At 44.0% G+C, this 22,015-nt stretch overlaps 1 protein-coding gene across 1 annotated transcript in view; it reads right to left on the bottom strand.

Moving 5' to 3' along the window:
• LOC116671041 (carbonic anhydrase-related protein 10) overlaps positions 1-22,015 on the bottom strand; it is a 214,535-nt gene that overhangs the window by 158,751 nt on the left and 33,769 nt on the right. The window lies entirely within an intron of this gene.

Raw genomic sequence — 22,015 nt, forward strand, 5'->3', positions numbered from 1 at the left:
CAGATCAGCCTGCCGAGGCATCTCGATGAGATTCATTGTATATTGTGTTATTACATTTTTTACAGCCAACAAATGGTGCTGGGCCGCTCCCCGCCGCATTACTGCAGCTAAGAGGCTTTTAGTTGAGTCTATTTGCTCAATTCCACCCAGTCAAACAGATAAACATGCCAGCCCTTTGAATCAGAGACGCAGAGAAAATAGAAATCCAAAGCCGGCGTTTCGAAAAAAAGGAGAATCAAGAAAAAGGTTGTGGTGTTGGTCTATCTGCTTTTCAACGGGATTGTGTGTTGGTACCCAAAAGGTTGTGTGTGTTTATGAGCCTATGTGTGTAAACACACGTAGCTAAGAGTGTGTGCAGTTTTATGTACATATACAAGTAGGTTTGTGCTTTTGTGTCCTTTGGGGAAGTGAGGAAGTGTGTGTGTGTGTGTGTGTGTGTGTGTGTGTGTGTGTGTGTGTGTGTGTGTGTGTGTGTGTGTGTGGGGTTACGTTCTCCTCACTTTGTCTCAGTGTTTTAATAAGTTGACCCGGGGAGCCACAGAGGCTGCTAAGGTGGATCTTCTCTCCCCTGAGATGACATGTCATAGACGGAAAGACAGAAACACTGGATAGCCTCTGCTCTCTGTGTGTTTGTGTGTGTATGTATGTGTGTGTGTGTGTGTGTGTGTGTGTGTGAGGGTTCTTCCCTCACTATTTTTCCTCCTCTGCCCTTTCTGCTCTCGAAGAGGCAGTTTTTCATCAGTGATGTAGAGAGAGTCACTTCACTACCTTTAAGATTTCCACACAGCGGGGAGAAACGGTTTCTACAAATGTCGTCTGCTCTTTGTTGAGCAGTACCTCCCGTAATGAGCACAACGAGCAGTGAAAGCGCTGTTCTTTCCCAAACTTTGACAGCATGGGTACCGAATTCAATACTTCTTAGGCACCGACCGAATTTCCTCCTTAGTTTCAAAAAATGCCTTGTCATTCAATACCAAATTCCAGTACGTATGGAGCAGGACTGGGCAATAAATTGATTTTATTGATTAACTTAAATGTGTTGCATTGCATGCGTCCACCGACGCTCCCCTCTGGGCTCTGGTGAGTCTAAAAGAAACCTATCCAAAAAGAGACTTCAGATACAGTATTAGGGACCACTAAGGTCAATATAAAGATACTTCAGATACAGTATTAGGGGACCACTAAGGTCTATATAAAGAGACTTCAGATACAGTATTAGGGACCACTAAGGTCTATATAAAAGAGACTTCATATACAGTTTTAGGGACCACTAAGGTCAATATAAAGAGACTTCAGATACAGTGTTAGGGGACCACTAAGGTCTACATAAAAGAGACTTCAGATACAGTATTAGGGACCACTAAGGTCTATATAAAAGAGACTTCAGATACAGTATTAGGGACCACTAAGGTCTATATAAAAGAGACTTCAGGTACAGCATTAGGGGACCACTAAGGTCTATATAAAAGATATTTCAGATACAGAATTAGGGGACCACTAAGGTCTATATAAAAGAGACTTCAGATACAGTATTAGGGGACCACTAAGGTCTATATAAAAGAGACTTCAGATACAGTATTAGGGACCACTAAGGTCAATATAAAGAGACTTCAGATACAGTATTAGGGGACCACTAAGGTCTATATAAAGAGACTTCAGATACAGTATTAGGGACCACTAAGGTCTATATAAAAGAGACTTCAGATACAGTATTAGGGACCACTAAGGTCTATATAAAAGAGACTTCAGATACAGTATTAGGGACCACTAAGGTCTATATAAAAGAGACTTCAGATACAGTATTAGGGACCACTAAGGTCTATTTGGGGCGGCTGTGGCAGAGCGGTTACCTGCCAATCAGAAGGTTGGTGGTTCAATCCCCGCCCCTGCAGTCATTGTCTGCAGTTGCTCCCGGTGCTGCGCATCGGAGTGTGAATGTGTGTGAGTGTTTATCTGATGAGCAGGTGGCACCTTGTACGGCACAGTGCCGGCCACAGGCTATGAATGTGTATGAATGGTGAATGTTTCCTGTATGATGTAAAAGCGCTTTGAACAGATGTTAAGACTGGAAAAGCGCTATATAAATAAAGCACATTTATATGAAGAGACTTCAGATACAGTATTTATGTAAAAGCACCCATAGACCACCATGTTGTGGGAGCTTTAAATATATCTTACACTTAAACAGATATAGATGTAGAAGGTACTGCGCTCATTCAGTAGGCCTTATTAGTTATTATAGCACATAAACAAGTTACCTTTTACTGAATTCATAATATCACTTACTCTCTAACGTATCAATTTAGTCCCATAATTAATATCAGCGGAGACAACATTGAAGACTTGTTTCCTTTTAGGATATGATTAAAAGATTAAGGGTGCAGTGTATTAAAGACGTCCGGGTGTAGTACATTGTTTCCCGTCATAAATACATATGATTCCCATAATCCCCGAGTGTTTACCAACATCTGTTGGCTCACGAGTCCCTTCTGTGTGTTGAGACCAGGATTCCAAACGTCGACATTTCATTGAGCAGCGCTCGCGTCTTTCCGAGGGGAGGTAACACGGATTGCGTTGCCATGTGTAACCTTCTGCCTGTCACAACACGGGCTCGTGGTTGAGTGCAGACCTACAGGGTGGGAGGGAGTGATATCTAGTGGGACTAAAATTAATCTTCACATCCTTTTCTGCTGCTCACTACGAAAATCTTCATCAAATTAGTACTCTGGGCTTAAGTGGATTCTGTGCTCCATGTGCATATGCGTTGTTGAACTTCTATGTGCGTGCATGAATGAAAGTATGAGCCCGTCCAATGCATGCCCAATTTCACATGTGCTAGCGCGTAGCTAATGAGAACATATGGCAGAGGAGAGCAAACATGAAGTAATTGTGTGCTTGGCGAGGACGCCATCAACGAGCCTCCCCCTGTTTCCCATCCTTGGCATCTGTCAGGGTTCCCGTGCAGTACATCTCGGTTTGAACGGAAGCCGAATAATATTAGCTCCTCCACTGCTTTTTCCCACAAAGCACCGTTTGGCTACCTTTGTTGTTTACCTTGGTTTCCCTGTTGTCCCACTTACTTCCAGCACATCCCAGTCTTGTTTTTCTTTCTGCTGTACATTTCTCCCAAGTGCAGTTACTTTGATTCCTTTCATTTACTTTGTCCATATGCTGCTGTGTGTTTTCCTGTCCGTCAATAGCTATAAAACCAGAAGTTGCTGGCAAAAATGTCAAACTGTCCTGTGAGTGTCTCATTGCAGGACTTCCACAAAGTAGGGACAGGCTGATTTTCCGAAAGTTTCTAATTTATGAAATAATTGTTTAAAGTGCTCAAATTATGTTTTTTGGGGCTTTTTCACTTTCCTTTGTAGTGTTAAAAATCTTTGTTTTCCAGATTAAAGGATTACAAAGTGAAAAAGCCCAAAGTCTCCCCCCCCCCCCCCAAGGGACATTCTAGTGTGGTATGGTAGGCGCGGCCAATACACTAACACTAAAAACCTTTTATAAATTACATATATAGTGACAGAAGTTGTATTGTTAATTGGTCGCAGTGGGCTCTGTTAGCAGTTAGCTCGCTCTTTAGCCGCTGAGCCGTAGCGGCGTGCAGGCAGAGCGAGTGTCATTAGAGACGACGTGGCGGGCATGTACAAACAACGTTATATTATAAATGATGGGTAACCCAGCAACGGCGATTATGAGCTTGTCCTCAAAATTATTGTTTTGGTAGGAACGAAAGTTTACATCGTATGTTTCTCCGGGATCAGACAGCGTGACGGACGTCTATATTCCGATTGGTGGCTGGCGTTAGCCGCTGAACCGCGTCATAGCTCATTACCATAAAGTTGAAAAAGTTCAACTTTGTGATTGACGCTCTGGTTGCTCAAAACGTGACGGCGACAGATTTTCCGCTGCTCGCAGCTGAGAGAAGCTTCCACTGAAAATGAATGCTACTCATGCTACTCGGCAAAAAGCAATTTTTCCGAACAAAACAAAAGCCGTTGGTTAACCTAGCCGCTGGCGGAGACCAACCAGCTGTCTCTCTCTAATTATTAGGCATGTCAATGATGTCATCACACCATGCCAATAATGTCTGCATTATTCATTCTTTCTACACGTCACTCTGAAAATAAGTTCCACTGATCAGTATAGTTGAATAGCCCAATTTAGGCAAGAACAATTTAGTTTATTTCTGAAAAGGAAACCTCTCTTTATTTTACTATTGCTATTTAATATAAAGCAAGCAAAAGTACATCTTAGATTCTTATCTAGTCTTTTTGCGGGTCACGGAAGGCTTGTATCATGTGGATGACCAGACTGTTTATTTGTAATTAGAATTCATCATGGAGGCGACAGAGACTACGCACTACAGCTTTAATGTTCTGAATGTTGAGAACAGCATCTTTAAAGATCTGTCATGTGTTCACTGTCCATTTGTCCAGATAGTTTTTTGGGTTTGAGAGGGACGGAGGGCAGAAAGAGAGGCTGACCGCGAGCTCTCTCCTCTCAACCTGCTTTAGTTTGTATGTAAGACATATTCATCGATCCCTCTGTGCCCTGACTAGTAGGGCTGGGACCATATGCTTTTGTCCCATTTTATCGGTCTCAATAAATACAAGTATTGAGTACTGGGATTTTTGGGGATTTTCAACAGTAAAATTAAACTTCTAGAGATCTGATCTGATTTTTTTCTAAGAAGAATGCACACAGTCAGTCAGTCTGACGTTTGTTTGTAAAATAGAATATCATCTGGTTTTTTTCTGCTTTCTCTCTGTTTGTCTGGAAACAGATATGATGTAGTCGCTGTCAGCGGTACCGTAGAAACAGAACATAGTTAGCTCAATCATTGGTAAAATAAATAAATAAAAAATATTGATTCTGGGGAGGCCTCAAGCCCCCCCCCCAGTAAGAGTGTTCACCCCATGTTGGCCGAGTCCTGCAGCGGTGCGGGTAAGAATCCGACCTGTGGCCCTTTGCTGCGACTCTTCCCCCATCTCACGCCCCCTTCCATGTCTATCCACTGTCACTAAAAGGGAAAAGCCCCAAAAAATAATCTTTAAACAAAAATATTGATTCTTTTCCCTAGAATCAATTTTAAAAATCATTGCAAAAAAAAAATCACAACAGACAATTTTGAGATTTCTTTTGCCACCCCTAACTGACGTACGCAGACAAATCCCATTGGCTCCTCACTGACTGCCATTTGTCTGCAGATGCTGGCCGCTGGCCAAATCCATCCATTTGTCTGCTCCCCAGCATCAGTACGCCTCTCCGCAGCTCATAAAAAATGCTGTCTGGATTTCCATCAAACCAAACCGGAGTGGGAATTACCCCCCAGGCCTGTGGCCTGACAGGCCGACACACAACCCTTTAACGCTCACAGGGGGAAATAAACGAAGTCAAATGAAGCGAGGGTGGTAATGAAACTGATATTAGCATGGTTAACCTTTAGCTGGGGAGCAGCGCCCTGCAGCTGCCTCCTGTGGCCGTGTGATCCGGTCAAAGCTCCAAGAAGCCACCGTCTGCCAACCGAGGGCAGAGGGTCGCTGAGCATCAGGACACCATGCAGGGCTTCCCCCAGGTTATTCCAAACCTGCTGACCCACCGGCCAACGTTGCTCCCCACCAGGCCTAAGCCACTAGGAATTATTTTTTTAAGGTCCCAAGGCATGAAAAATTCACTTTATGAGTTTTTTAACATTAATATGAGTTCCCCCAGCCTACCTATTCAATTCAATTTTATTCATAGAATCAACATAACAAGAGTAATCTCGAGACACTTTACAGGTAGAGTAGGTCTAGACCACACTAGACCACATAATATACAAGCACCCAACAGTTCTAGTAGTTCCCTCCAGAGCTAGCCAGTGCAACAGTGGCGAGGAAAAACTCCTTTTAGGCAGAAACCTGAGACAGACCCAGGCTCTTGGTAGGCGGGGTCTGACGGGGCCGGTTGGGGGGGGGGGGTGATGAATAGTGGTAATACCAGTCACAGTAAAAGATAATGGAACAATGACTAAAAATAGTATTATGTATGGTCCCCCAGTATTTTGTATGGTCCCCCAGTGACTAGAAATGGTGATAGGTGTAAACCGAGCCCTGGGTATCCTGCTCTGCCTTTGAGAAAATTAAAGCTCAGATGGGCCGATCTGGAATCTTGCTCCTTATGAGGTCATAAGGGGCAAAGGTACCTCCCCTTTCTGCTTTGTCCACCAAGAGAATTTACCCCCCATGAGAGAGAGACATCATGGCTTTTCAAACAAGCAAAGTGGCTTGCTGTCACAAGCGTGGCTAACACCTGTAATATGGCCTCCTTCCCTTTTGGCCTCGGTTAAACCAGGTTGCCACACTCCCTAGCATCAAATCCTCCAAACTACATGATCAGACAGTGGTTGACGCAGTGGTCGATTGGCTTTGCAACGCTTTTTGCCCTCCGCTCCCTTCCCGTGCTGCCTTTACATGCGGTCGAAGACTTTGACACCCTGCTGCTTTGGATATTTGCTGTTGAGAAGTACAGAAGCTTCAAAGCTGACTAAATGGTGTTCAGTACATCCCTAATCAATACCACTATAGGTCAGGGAAGAATTTGGGCCTGTTAAAGGGGAACTATGCATTTCTTTAGCTTAATTAACCTTAACTGAACAGCTTCCGAGTCGGTGGAATGGTTATTTGACTTTTTTGAGTTCTCCTGCTCCCCACTAGCACATGTGAGCAGAAACACAAACCTGGCAAGTTTGCCTCAGCAAAAAAAGAACAGAAAACTAGGAAAGCATCGTTGGAGGAACAGACAAGAAGGAGAAAGAGGAAACAGCAGACCGACCGAGGGAGGGGTCAGACACAAGGAAACATAGGAGCTGTATGGAGGGCTCTATAGAGAAACCTGTAGGGGGGCTCTATAGAGAAACCTTTAGGGGGGAGCTCTATAGAGAAACCTGTAGGGGGAGTTCTATAGAGAAACCTGTAGGGGGGGTCAATAGAGAAACCTGTAGGGGGGCTCTATAGAGAAACCTGTAGGGGGAGCTCTATAGAGAAACCTGTAGGGGGGTCAATAGAGAAACCTGTAGGGGGGATCTATAGAGAAACCTGTAGGGGGGCTCTAAGAGAAACCTGTAGCGGGGGCTCTAAAGAGAAACCTGTAGGGGGGCTCTATAGAGAAACCTGTAGGGGGGGGATCTATAGAGAAAACTGTAGGGGGATCTATAGTGAAACCTGTAGGGGGGATCTATAGAGAAACCTGCCAGCAAATACAGAGAAAACAGTGAAGCCAAAACTGCATAGCGCCCTTTTAACACTTGAAACACCTCTATCAGTATTATTTCATGTCATTATCCCTCACTGAAAATCAAAACCTCAGCCGGATTACCAGCCTTCATAATCCATCACAGCATTCAATACTTCAAAAAAGTTCTTCTGTAAGACCACAGCGAGTTTGACAGGTGCAGTAATTGACTCATTTCCCGCGGAAGCCGCTTTATCATTGATTGATTCGGAACGGTACAATTGCCCGCTTGTAGATAATATCATATTCCAGCTGCCTCGCATTGCCATTGATTCACTCGCTCATTGTTATGCAGACGGCTTGCTGAGTTTAGAAGTTTATGCCAGGGAACGTGTATGAATGATGGTGCAAAAACTTTGCAAGGAAGTCTGCGGTGAAGCTAAAAGGAGTAATCTGTCAGGCCACGCATGAGAAGTACCATTAATACCGTTCAAGCCAACATCTTCTAAATGTGTAAATGCAAAACTGGCGAGTCAACGAGTTTTTGGTTACAAATCGCAGTGTGGCTTCTATTTATTTATTTTATTTATTTATTTTCATGACCTTTGAGAGAAAACACTGAAATCAACTTCATGCAGTATTCGTTAGCAGGTGTGATGTGGTGGACTAAGGAGTGCGGAGGAGGCCCAGTAAATGTTTCGAACTAGAAAATGATTTCCTGGGTTGAATTGATTTCCGTGTCGAGTGTTGAGTGCAGTTGATTTAATTTCTCAATCAGACAGTGGGGAAAAAGGTAATTCCAAAGAGCAGATTAAGTTAAAGGGCTGACACTGACACACACACACACACACCTCTCTTTCATCCCCATCTTACTGCTGTCCCGAGGAGATTGAGCACACTGTCATTCCACATATGGTGAAAAGTTTAAAAAAAAAAATCACTGCTGGACACAAGTGATGAAGGGAAAGCCGAAGACAAAGAGCAAATGAATACTTATGTCATTATCTGCCTATTTCACTCGCTCGCCAACTGTGAGTTCCATACAGCTAATTCATCTTTGTGTCCTTGCTCAGATGTGTGGAGCAGATTTGGTTAACGGGGGGGTGGGGTGGGGGGGTCACCCGCCTCGGAGGCACTCGTCCTCATTGCGGTCCAGTCCCTGAGGAATCTGCACTGGGGTTGAACTGCGGCAGAGCCCCGCTGAGGAGCGTTGGTTAAACAGCGCCGTGCCGTATTACCCAACTCGATGGGACTCCATCCCCGGCCCCACCTCTCGTCATCACATGAAGTAACATTGGGGGGGGGGGGGGGGGTATCTGCTACTCAATGTCAGTCATAGTACCGCACGCCAGAAGCAGGTTGAGACTGGGACTCAAAAATGGGAAAATCTGACCTGTGAATCAGGGGCGATTCCACAATTTAAGTGGGATAGCATGGGGGGGGGGGCAATTAATCAGAATGCATTATAGAAAATCTGCTTAGAATAGAATATTGGATATGATAGAACAAAAAGTAATTCTACTAAACCATACATACCATATTGTGTACCCATATTGGGCACCAATAGTCAGTCAGATTGAATGGAGCATGGAAGATCGGCTTAGAAATATAGAAAATATTGGATAGGATAGATCAACACAATGTAATTCTGCTAAACAAAACACCCCATATTGTGTACCCACATTGGGTTGATTACAATGCTTTGCAGGATTTGGTGTTTTCACATATGGATTTGGAAAGAATCTCAGATCACATGTTTGAAAAAGGGAAGATATGTCATCCATTACGTCAAGAGTTTCATCACCATGTTTTATGAATAATCAGGGCTGGGTGTCTTTCAGAAAGTTTCTATACCGATACGTTGACTTTCATTCCAGTTCAAAAACAATCCTTTTTTGATACCAATGCTATAAAACCAATAAAAATGACACATCCCAGCACAAACCTTTTTTATGTTCCAGCTCCAACTAGCCGTCTCTGTGTAGCGTTGAGTTTTTCTTGCGTGTCTCTCCGACATGAAAACGTTAGACAGCCAATCACAGACATTAGATCTTGGTAGAGGCATGCTGCGCGCTGATTGGCTCACTGACTCAGATGAGATTTGCTCCTTAGGGATTGAAATTGGGTATTGAGTGACGAGGTCTTTTAGAGACAGTTCGGTCGGTGCCTAAAAAGTACTGAATTTGTTACCCAGCGCTGTGCGTCATTCAATGATTCTGCTCAGGAAGGAAAAGCTGGAACGCACCAAAGGAAAGTTGACAGAAAAAGAACCAAGATGAACATTTTAGAGCTCAACGTATGCATGAGTTGGCCCCAGGCCAGACATTTTGCTGGACGATTAATTGTCCCAGAAATGATTGCGATCAACGATAATATTGTCGTTCTGAGACCATTCTCATCTAATAAAATGATAATGGCATGATAATGCAGGTACACTTTTTCAAAGATCAATAAATTATCATTTCTTGAGAATATTTACCACTGGAACTGGAAGACATTTTAAATATGACACATGCCAAGGAAACGTTGGTACCAAAGTAGTTCTGCTTTCAGCCTTCATTTTGAAGAAGGTACTTTCTGCTGCAGGGAGCTTCGCAAGGGTGGACACACACACACATACACACACACACACACACACACACACACACACACACACACACACACACACACACAACTTCTGTTTACTGATAGCTTGCGTTTACCTCAGGCTAATTCATTAGCTAGTGAGTGGCGATTTTTGGCAGCCAGCCTTTCAAAAGAAAGAACAATGAAATGAGATAACGGATCATTAACCGTAACGGAGTCTCCGTTCAGCGTCCGGGAGCCTCTGACACGCTGACAGCCGACAGCTGTAGGCTTGTACCGGTTAATGTTCTGTGCATCGGACTCATGCAGCCACTTTCCTGAGAGCGCTAGCGAGACTGACAAGTCCACCGCAGCCCATGGCATTCATGTCCGAACCCGCCTCCACCTCCTCGACCACTTCCACCTCCACCGCCCCCACCGCCCCCACCGGCAGGTTGTCAGTTGTGTGCTTTGGAATGAAAGGGAGGAAACAGGACGCCAAGTAACATAGCTCAGGGATATTGCTCATATACTTCCTTTTTGTTTGACGGCGCCTTGTATTTCTCTCTCTCTCTGCCAGGAGTCCCGCCCCCCCACACAAAGACATATGTGACTGACTAGAGGACTCTCTCCTCATCACCCTAAGGAACCGAGAGTGGTCATTCAGTGTCTTTAGCAGAGAGAGAAGGAAAACAAACAAGCATGCAAATAGAAACTATCTCGGCCAGAAAAATGACCAATCTCTTTTTTTTATCGTGTGATTAATTGACTTATTGACCACCTAGTTGGCCCCAGAAGTGAGCATGGGAAATGTTTAAGAGATTTTTTGATGTGTGGACTCAGGTACCAGCCCACAAGGTCAACAGATCACCAGTGGAGCTCCCACCAGTGCAGATGTTCAGATGCTGTGGCGGGCCTTTAGAGAATCAGCTGAAAGGCTCTTTACGTTACAGATGATCGGGGCTAATATTGGCTGTTCCAGCTCTAAGTTACAGAGAGAAGGTGCTCACGTAGTGGGAGCTGAGAAATAAATTAAAAGATTTGTGCCATAATGTGCTGATGCTGATATTGATGCTGAGGCCTCTGTGCAGGCAGTGTTTGTGGTAGATGTCTCCGATGGCCGGGGGGTGATGTGCTGGACTGTCTGTACCCCCCGCTGCGGGGCTTTCTGGTCAGCTGACGTGCAGTTGCCGTACCACACTGAGAATCAGCTGGTCAAAAGGCTCCCAGTGTTGCAGCAGTAGAAGTTGGTAAGCATTTTGGGAGATAGAGTTATTTATTTTTGTTGCTCCATGTTTTTAACATGCTTGGATGACAATACAGCGCAGAACCTGAAACTATTTACTGAGACAACGCTGCAGCTATAGGGGTTTGTGGCGTGTCTGCCCACCATTGATCTGTCTGCATTTAAAGGCATCAGTGTCTGCCGGTGCACTCTGCATAATGTCTTCAGACGGCCCCTCCCTCCGCCACTCGCCTTGTACTTTACTATGCAAGCTGTTATCCTGCCTCCATAAGCAAAACAGAGCGCGCAGAGAGCCCGAGGACGCCTCTTAATCTTTACATCTCTCCGAGCGAGGCAGGCATCACAGAAACAAGCGCCGTGATGTAATGCTCGGCGTTGGCATTCGCTGATAGTCCTCTGCAGATCCTCGAAGACAAAAAGAAGTTTCGTTTGTGCTTCACATTACTAACCAACGAAATATGAAGGAGCGGAGGTGAATCATAAAGCGCCTTGTGGCATCTGTAAGCAATCTGTCCTCAGTGCTGCGTGCAGTTTGTTCCCCTCTGGGCGTGTATGTAAGGAATTCAACACGATGTACAGAGGCGATGTAAATCAACAGAAGACTGGAGTACAAGCATCAGCGATTTACTGTACTGTAGGTACACAGCTGCGCTCATTCTCCTAAATGCCACTCGGAGAAGCTAAACACACAACACAGCTGCAGACGGAGAGCATATTACCTTAAACAAACGGGCCGGGCCGACGAGGAGACCCAGATGTAATCTGGTGTTTCCCTCTAATCCGCTTTGTCCTGCACCGGGCTCAGACCACGACAGATTATTTGACTTATATCACAATATGTAATCCCCTCAGTACACAGTGTCACTATCAATAAGAAAGGAAATGCTGTTTGGCAAAGATGTCCGTGGTGGGACATAAAACAGGTCGTCACTTCATGTCTGTGGAGTTAAACACACAATGCTGACTCATTTGGAAGGAGACGATTTGTCAGGCGGATCAAATGCACACTTGTGTGATGAATGAGGGCGGGCGCTGTAACCACACAGGGATGTTTGGAACAGATGAGATTGTTTTCATGTACGCCGTTAGACTTACAACTAAAGTCTCTATGGTTACTCAATGGTGACTCAGTGGGTCTTGTGTGTGTCACAGTGAGTGTGACAAGTGTGTACAGTATGCATCGTAGTAAAAGCCATAATAAATTGCAACCTTACTTAAAGCGTAACTCTCGCCAAAATGCAATCTAGGGTCATTTTGTGAATGTACCCAAGTCAAACTTTGGTTTAAAAGCATATTTAGAATAGCAGCACCACTTTTAAGATTTACTGTATTATCGTTTTTCAGTCAAACGGCCTTTTGGTTGGCAGAGTTAGGGGCGCTACTATGAACGCATCAAAATCACTATTTTTAAATCACTAAGTAGGCTCGACACAACATGAGACTTTGGTCCAAGTACCACCAGGGACTCTACACATGGACCCAGCATCACCAGGGTCTCTACACATGGACTCACCATCACCAGGGTCTCTACACATGGACCCAGCATCACCAGGGTCTCTACACATGGACTCACCATCACCAGGGTCTCTACACATGGACCCAGCATCACCAGGGTCTCTACACATGGACCCAGCATCACCAGGGTCTCTACACATGACCTCAGCATCACCAGGGTCTCCACACATGGACTCAGCATCACCAGGGTCTCTACACATGGACCCCGGCATCACCAGGGTCTCTACACATGGACTCGGCATCACCAGGGTCTCTACACATGGACTCGGCATCACCAGGGTCTCTACACATGGACTCGGCATCACCAGGGTCTCTACACATGGACTCGGCATCACCAGGGTCTCTACACATGGACTCGGCATCACCAGGGTCTCTACACATGGACCCGGCATCACCAGGGTCTCTACACATGGACTCAGCTTCACCAGGGTCTCTACACATGGACTCGGCATCACCAGGGTCTCTACACATGGACTCGGCATAACCAGGGTCTCTACACATGGACTCGGCACATGGACTCAGAATTAAAAACATTGCTTGTGTACCCAGAGTTTACTAAAAGGTTTTTGAGCAACTCACTGTAGATGGTGGTTTTTCTGCCAATCAAAAAGACTCAAGAGTCAGTGAACATTGAATTGAATATAAAAGGTGCCAGTTAAAAATTACAGTTACATTTTGAAGTGCAGTTTTCTGTGTATCTCACATTATGTTGCATCCTTTCTTGTATTGCGCCAGTTAATATTGTGATGTTGATTTTAAATAAAATGATGTATTGTGCAGCCCTATTGTGAATGCAGCGTCTCCTCTTGTCTGTGTGTTGGGAGGCTGGTGGTGCGTTCAGGGACTGGGTGATTGACAGATTGACACCAACCTGTGTGCAACTGAAGGACTGGAAGAGGCGAGGAAAAGTGTCTGCGTCCATCATCACAGGGCTATTGTCAACCGGGAAGAATATTTTTCAATTCATAACTTTTTTTTCTTTGGGTGGCTCTTCAAGACCCCCCCGACCCGTCCGCCCAACCTTCTATGCAATTTATCCCCCCGCTCGCTTTCTCCCAACCTCCACTTGGCTGCCTCTGCTTTCATCTCCTCACTTGGGCTAAGTCGGACCTGACTTCTCTCTTCAACCCCCCCCGTCCATGTACCATCTCCCCCATCCTCTCATCTCCCTTCTTTCATCTTCCCTCCCCTCGTCTCTTTTTTTCTTCTCTGAAGTTTCTTCTTCTGTCTTGTTCAAATTGTGCCGCCCTATGAAACCACCTGCTCTTATGTCTTTACCTTTTTTCTTCCCTGCACTTCCATTATTTGGCTTCTTTTGCCATTTTGTTTCTCACATCCCTATATCAGTTCCTCTCATTTTGTATCCACTCCTCTCTTTCCCTCTTCCATTCATCTGTTTATCTTCCTCCCCTACTTTGTCTCCTGTCCTGTTTCCTCTCCCTCTTTTTACTTGTTTTCTTTCCTTTTCTTCTCTCTTTCTCTGCTGTCAGTCAGAGGAGGGTAAATACAAACAAGGTAAATACATCCTGTCTGAACTCCATCAGTCACACTGCCACTTAATGCCCACAGCTGTCACCGTGTGTATCTTTATGCAGGTGTAAATGTGTGTGTGTGTGTGTGTGTGTGTGTGTGTGTGTCTTGCTCAGCCAGCTGGAGTGTGTTTGTGTAGGATTTTCCAGATATCACATTAGAAATGACAGAAGGTTTCCAAAAATGTGAATACAGCCTTAACAGTGTTCTCCTCTCTGCTTACATCATGGCAATAATTTCCCACTGTGTGTGCGAGCGCACATGTATGCAAGCGTGTTTGTGTGTGTGTGCGTGAGTGTGAGTGTGCTTGCATGTGCGTGTGTATGTATGCATCCATGTCATCACATAACAAGGGAGGGGGGTGTGGGTGTGGGTGTGGGTGTGTGTGTGTGTACGCTTGCATGCATGTGGGCCTGTGTGTATGTACTACGGTGCTAAAACAGTCACATACGTATTTGCAACTTGTAAAACAATGCACAAATGAACAAGTAATTAGTATTTGCAAATCTATAATTTTTGACTTTTGAAATACAAATGAATGCATAGATTTGTGACTGAGTCTAATTTGTAACTCGTATGTCATCATTTTTAAATGAACTTAGTCTTTTTAATGTTAATATATGTGTAAATGTCCTATTTGTGTGGGTATGTTTGAGACTGTTTTCCATGACGTTGTTGTGTTGTAGAAGCGCCAGAGACACAAAATAACACTCCTCATTCCAGAAAAAGTGATTTTTTTCATAATGTGGGCACAGCCACCAGTGACTGGCTCAGTTTAAACATCTTGTTCTATGCACGATTTGACATTCACTTGACATGCTCGCAAGGTGGTGTATCAAATAAGTGATGAATTCAGGTTAGATAGAGATAGAGCCTTTTTACTTTCTCTATGCCAAGGCACGCTTGCTAAGCCTAGTTCTTCTTAGCTTTATTGCATTGTCCAATTTGTACTGTTCACAAAATATTAACAACGGCCTGCCCAGGCGCACCTTGGTCTGGACCTGCCACACCCTTTGATGCTACAGACTCCCCATCATTGCATGTTTCCGTTTTTGTTTGGAACACACAACACAACTGCATATGTATTTGTGGGTTTCAAAAAAGGAGGTACATTTCAGTGCGGAGTTCAGAGAGGTTGTGTAAGTGTTTTACTGGATATAACAAAGGTTTTTCACATTTTTAAGATGCACCAAGCCAAACTGATCCATAGTGTTATTTGTTTCCATTTGTGGACACCTCGCACCTAAAATGGAAAAAGACTGTTATGTCTACCAAAGTGGAAACATATTGCAGCAGCACATCAGTCCAGGAGGTAATATTTCACCGTGATAGGTAGGAGAAATTTCTCCCGCCACTGTCATCTCCACTGGGGCCAAATCTGTTTAGTTAAATCCTCGAGACCCATCAAACAGCAACTGGGCTGGCTGTCACGAACCATCTCCTGCCACAGATCCATCCACTGGGGGGCCTCTTCTCATCAGACCTGCCCCCACACCACAGCTAGGGCTGGGTCCTGTTCAACAATTTTAGATAGGGGAACCGATTCCAATACCGTGACTTTCATACCTGTTCATGAGCGATACTTTACCTACTATACAAATTACACACATACATCGGTAGAAGCATGCTGATTGGCTCAATGACTGATGACATTTACTTCTTAGGTATTGAATGACGAGGCATTTCTCACTTTTTTCATATACTATCTACTTCAACTTTTTTTAAGCCAATCATCCCTTAACTGACATGATGAATAAGAGACCCCCTACTACATATATTGAATCAAATTAAGTTGCATATTAAACTGGGCCTGCAATAACAAGTAGGGAGGTCTAAAGCCTTTATACATACAGTACTTTTTTAATGCCTATATTTTCTCCCCACATGTAAATATTGACCTGAACAATAAGCCTTTTTTCATATTTCTATCTATATTAACCTGTGTATAAATTCTCCCCACCTGTAAATACAAGAAGCGTTTATAGTGTACATATTACCGTTATAACTTACTATTTTTGTTATATTTCCTTCATTTTTCCATACGTGTGGCACAGTGAATCCTCAGGATGAACTGGAATGGGGGATGGTCTTAGTGACTACCTCACCTATAGGCCAGTTAGCCTATCATCAGTGGGGATTTATACATGCTTTGAGTATGTTAGATTCATTTTACTTTTTGAAAATAAATTGCAGGCCTCCCTGCAGTGACTCTGAGGACCCCTAGGAGGTCCTGCACCCCCTGTTGAAGATCTCTACTTTAGAGGCAATTTGGTCGGTGCCTAAAAGGTTATACAACCTATACTACCTATACAACCTAGCCACAGTAGCTTAGGCCTTATTTCCAGCTCCAGTGTAGGGGCTGGCTTTATACACTGAAGACAAGCTGGCAATGTCCTATTGAATATCCATTTTCTTCCTATAAAACTGCTGGTGGCAAATGGTGCGTGGCCCTGCCGCTGGCATCTGTGCCTTTAATTGGTTTTCGATCAGCAATTGTCACTTGAAGAAGAGCTCGCTAACTGCCAGACATATACAAAAGTACCTGCCAATTAGCCTCCTCTATTGATTCAGAGGAGAGCTTAGCTGGAGTATTCAGTGAAGATGAAACAATTAAGGGGATTTTTCACAACACTGCGTTTTTGGACTTTACATCTGGTGGCGAAAATTCTAGTGTTGGTGCTTGGTTCTTGTCTCAGTGGGATGTAAAAAAATAAAAGTACAAAATATGGTTAATCGGCTCACACGCCTGCTGGAGAAACGGCCGCCACTTGTTTGATTGCTGCCAAACAAAAGTGGCTATCAAACAAGAGCACGAGGAGGGGAAACACGGGATTAAATCAGAACGTGGAGATGAGAAGCTATGACATAATGCTATGACACGGCTGTTGAGGGCCTTGGAAAATGGGAGCATCAGATGTGGAGATGTATGATAAGGTCTGGAGATTAGATCGGATGCTCTCACATTCAAGATCAAAAGCTGTCCTCCGGGCGCCCAGATAGCTCCGTCGGTAGAGCCGGCGCCCAAATATAGAGGTTTAATTCTCGATGCAGAGGCCCTGGGTTCGACGCCGACCTGGGGCTCTTTGCTGCATGTTGTTCCCCCTCTCTCCCCCCTTTCATGTCTTCAGCTGTCATGTCAAAATAAAGGCCGAAACAGTCCAAAAAATAATCATAAAAAGCTGAAAGCAGGACACTAATCCTAACTGGAGCATGCATAGTTGTGCCAACAGGTTTTATCATTTAAAGTAGAGGAGTGGCTGCCATGACAGCCCCAGTGTCCAGATTCTTTCAGTGAATGCACCAGGCTACTGTTCCAAGTGTGTCAAGTAGGCATCGCCAAATTCTCTTAACTGGATAAACCTGTCATAAATTGCTCGTTCAACACGGTGGAGGCCATCCATTTGTGAGCAGATAAACAGAGTAGAGAGCTTTTTTTCTGAGAATATAGTTCCCATTTAGTATATGGCTGTGTGTCATGTGACCTTGACATGTTGGTGTTATTTTGTCACTTATTGGGAGCAGTAGCTAGTTGGAACCAGTTACCTGCAGGGTCTTTGCTAGGCTAAGCTAATGCTGGGGGCGTCAGACCGTCAGAGTCACAGCAGCATGGAGATGAGAAGGGTATGTATGGCCTTATCTAACTCTGGGGGTAACGGTGAATAAGCTAAAGTCCCAATAAGTCGGTGTGTTCCTTTAAGTCATGCTGTCAGAAATCCAAAAAGGAAACAAGAACCAATGTAGCAGGCCTGCAACTAGAAAATATATCTAACCTGCAACGCTGTGCCATATCTAAGCTGTACTGTGACAGAAATGAAGGAATGGATTGACGTGATGTTAGAAGCCTAAAAACATCTTGCTAAATCAATGCGGCCCATGACTTATGGGAGGCAGTCAATGGGACATGAAGGATGGAGTCCATTCCACTGCAGGCAACATTTACACATTTAGACAATAGTTCACACTTTGTTGTTGCTTTGCGTCCCAACAACAGCCCTTGGCTGCAATATGATCACAATATTTCACGGCGTGAGCTATTGCTTTAATAAAACATAAACAATATACAAGTTATAGTCACATTCCAATTTAAATAGTTTAGTAAATAATAGAATAAGCTCTCCTACACTGCCTGCACATAACGGGGCGCTTGCAGGTTATATATGTTTTCTACTGGCAGGCCTGCTCACATGCTGCTACATTGGTTCTCGTTTCCTTTCTAGGTAACGTTAGCATCCATTAGCAGCTAGCAAAGGCTATTCTTGTTACTTAAAGCTATAGAGCGTAGTTTCAGCTGCCCCCATAAGGTATTCTAATAAGAAAACTGTCGGCCTGTCCACTGGATAACAAGCCTTCTGTGATTGCACACCACCGCCCCCACCTCCCCAAAGATATACTGTAAGTCAAGGTTTATGACAACACCGGATTTATTTGTCATCGCCCTTCAACTGAGCAGCATGTATTTCTAATGCTTCATCAAAACAGTCCTAACTTCTAATTACTTTGAATTATGTAGGAGTAAGGAAATTTGCCAAAAATGAGCCTATTTTTGGATATTTAAAAAGACAAAACGGAATCACTCATCCAACATTTCCACATGTACACTGTGTTGTTTGTGTGGTGTGTGTGTGTGTGTGGGGTGGTGTGTGTTTTTGGGGTGGTGTGTTTGTGTGTGTGTTTTTTGTGTTTTTGAAACTGTTAACAAAAATCCAAAAAAGGGCATCTGTGCCTTCGGCGCGTCGTAGCTTTTCCCCTCCCCCCGGGGGGCCTAAAAGAACATGGGAAAACCGCCTGGAAAGCTCTGCAGTGGTGCCCTAGCGACTAGTGAGGGGTTGACCACACAGGGGAAACCCCAAGAAAAAGTTTTTGGTCCCACAATGGTTCATGGCAGTGTTTTGGGCCCCATTCAGACATAAAGGGAAAAAATGTTTTTGGGGCCTTTTTAGTTTGGTTAAAAGGCCCCTAATTGGTTTCCCCCAGGTGCTTTTGCTTTGAGCAGGAGGGGTACTCTGGGGACGAGCCCTGCGGAGAGGTGGCCGGTGCATTTTAAACCCGCTCTGTAGCAGTTTGTTTTGGTGAGACCGTGATCAGCCCTAAAAAACCGGACCAAATTTTTTTATCCTGAGTTGATTTAAAGTCTTGTACCCGGGGTCCCCCGAGTTGAGTTAAGTCTCCTGTGCCGGTGCCCCCATTGAGTTTTTGTCCCTGTGCCAGGGGTCCTTGAGTCTTGGCTCGGCTATAGCTCTGCACCAAATTCACTTTAATAAACAGCGAAACATAAAAATATTTTTTGAAACATTTGCCTCATTTTGCGAAGGGGGGGCGGGGGGAGTAAAACGTTTTACCCAAAAAAATCCCCCAAAAAGAAAAAATTGGTGAAAGCCAGAATCTTTTTGAAACTTTTTTAAATTTGGGTTTTAAAAAAAAATTGTTCGTGAAGAGGCACCAAAAATACAATAAAAGTAATAATCAAATAAAAAACAATAAAACTTGGTAGTGTTGCACATTCAATTCTCCAAGTTACAAGCTTATTTTATTTTTTCTTTTCGGCCTTTTTTTGGTGCTTTGACATTAAAATTTGGTTTAAATAGATTTTAAAAACACAACAGGACTAAAGTTGAAAAGTTGCCTAAACGAAATTAAAGTTCACCGTGTGAAAAAAGATGCACCACACAGAGATAAGGGCTGCAAAAATGTAATAATCACCGGTCCTGCCCTTTCCCTTTAATTAAGCCAAAGCGCAGGCCGGGCGGGGAAACATGATCCCAACATTAGAAAAAAGAAAAAAAAGTTAAAGGAGTAAAAGTGAGGGAGGAGGTAAAGCAAAGGGAAACAGGGCAGAAAACATTTGAATCGACCTTTAAAAAATTTTAGGAAAATTTAAAAGACTCAAAAAACCCTTTGGCGAGGCGCGGGCCCCGGGTGGGACCCCGCTGTTTTGCAAACCTGGGGTCACCGTTTTAAAAGATGCGGGTTTTGACCCCGCCGAGAGACTTAAGGGAAGAAATGAGGGCCTTTTGCTGCTGTCTTTCCCCCCTCTCTTCCCCCTTTTATTTGTACAGTGTTTGTCAACATAAAACCCCCAAAAACAAATTAAAATAAAGAAAAAAAGGGGGGGTTAAAAAGAAAAGCAATAAGACATGTACCCCCGCATGTCTAAAGTCAGAAAGGAGTAAATGTACGACTTACATTCCCCACCCCTACGATCCCACAGTGTTTTATTGCTTTTCCCCCTTGATTTTTACATTTCAATTTCTCAATTTCTTTTGGGGCGCCAAAATATTAGTTAAGAACCCTTAGAATGTCGCTGTCCAACGCACTAAATTGAAAAAATGAAAAAATGAAGGTAGTGAGGAAAGGCCCCGCCCAAAGTAGAGCACATTAAGAAATTTTCCTCACTTGTAAAATGGGCTTCTTTGACGTGAAAAAAACCTTCCCCTCTTTTAAATAAAAACCCCGGGGCGCGAACCGGCGAGGTGGAGGTGGTGGCCCAGGGGCCAAAGGGGGTCGGAATGTGGTTCACTGCTCCAGATGTTGCACGGCGGTTAGGAAAGCGTGTGCGGCGTGGAGACAGCGGGAGGGCTGGGCGATATGGAGACCATATTTTTGACCAAACACCTCGATATCAATACTGCAACGATATTGTAGTGTTGACTGTTGGTGCTTTCAGAAAAATATTTACACAATGAGATTTTTGATAAATAACCATCAGAAATGTAGATATAGTGTAGGTAAAGGCAAATAATAGAACAGCTACAACAGTCTGGTAAGATCAGAAAATGACATCACTTTACTGTAATGCAGCCTTTAAAACCAGGAAAAGACAACACTTATGCCATATTACAATACTACGATATCCAAAATCTAAGCCGATATCTAGTCTCATATCTCGATATTGATATGGATATATTGCCCAGCTGTGCGGAGCGCTTGGTGCCCGAGGAAAGGAGTAACAGGAACTTATTTCTGAATGCCTGGACACGCTGGGGAAGCCTTAGTGTTAGATGCCTTTTATTGGCTGTGTACACACCACAATACCACATTACTTAACTCAGCCTGTACCACGATATGTCACCTCTGACCTAAAAGTCCTGATTTTATTTGTCAAGATTCACAAGGCTGTGGATGAATATCAGAGCCATGGCTCTCCTGGCTCCACACACACTGGGGCTGTATTCATCTCAATGGTGTGTTGGATTTGAGTGATTACCAAGACAGCATATGCATGTCTTTCATGATCTATGGTCATCAGGGGTTTTCCTGGCTCAGAATGGGCCAGGAATTTGTCAGGAATGTCCTGATTCTGACAGCAATCTATGCATTTGTCTGTCATTTCTGACAATATTATAAACAAAAATGCCTAGTATGCTTAAGTAAATGAAACCCCAATCAACAAAACAAAACCAGTACCGTAAAATTCCCCGGGGAAAGTCTGACACAGCCAGACTCTGGAAGGAAAAACTTTAGCGCTCCCATTTAAGTCTAGGTTCTGCTTGGTGGATTCCTATTGAAACACATTCCGAAAGGATTGGAATTGCTATTTTTTCTTTAAATTCTTGTCATTTCGGCTTTCCTTTGGGGCTGACTAAAACCAAATAACTCTGCCATAACTCTTCAATGCATGAGAGACCCTGGCCATAAAAGAAGCCTGCATCCCGTCCTACTAGCATGTTGCTACTGGATGGGAGTCTTAAGGTGCAAATAGGTTCATGAATGTATTGCTTTGTCTCATTCTGAACTATTGAATCCACAAAACTCAACTCTGACCTTTACATCTCATCAGAAGAAAGTCTCTTCCTCACCTTTGACCTCAAAGTTAATGTCCTCCGTTTGAGTTTTGCTAAATTGTTCTGTCCGTACGCACACATTGGGTCCTTATATAGCCCGGGACTGGCGTAGGCACACTCATCCACACAGCCACCCGCAGGCTTTATCAAAAGCACCCCGGCT

This window comes from Etheostoma spectabile, chromosome 21, assembly GCF_008692095.1.
Source record: "Etheostoma spectabile isolate EspeVRDwgs_2016 chromosome 21, UIUC_Espe_1.0, whole genome shotgun sequence".
NCBI classification, from domain to species: Eukaryota; Metazoa; Chordata; class Actinopteri; order Perciformes; family Percidae; genus Etheostoma; species Etheostoma spectabile.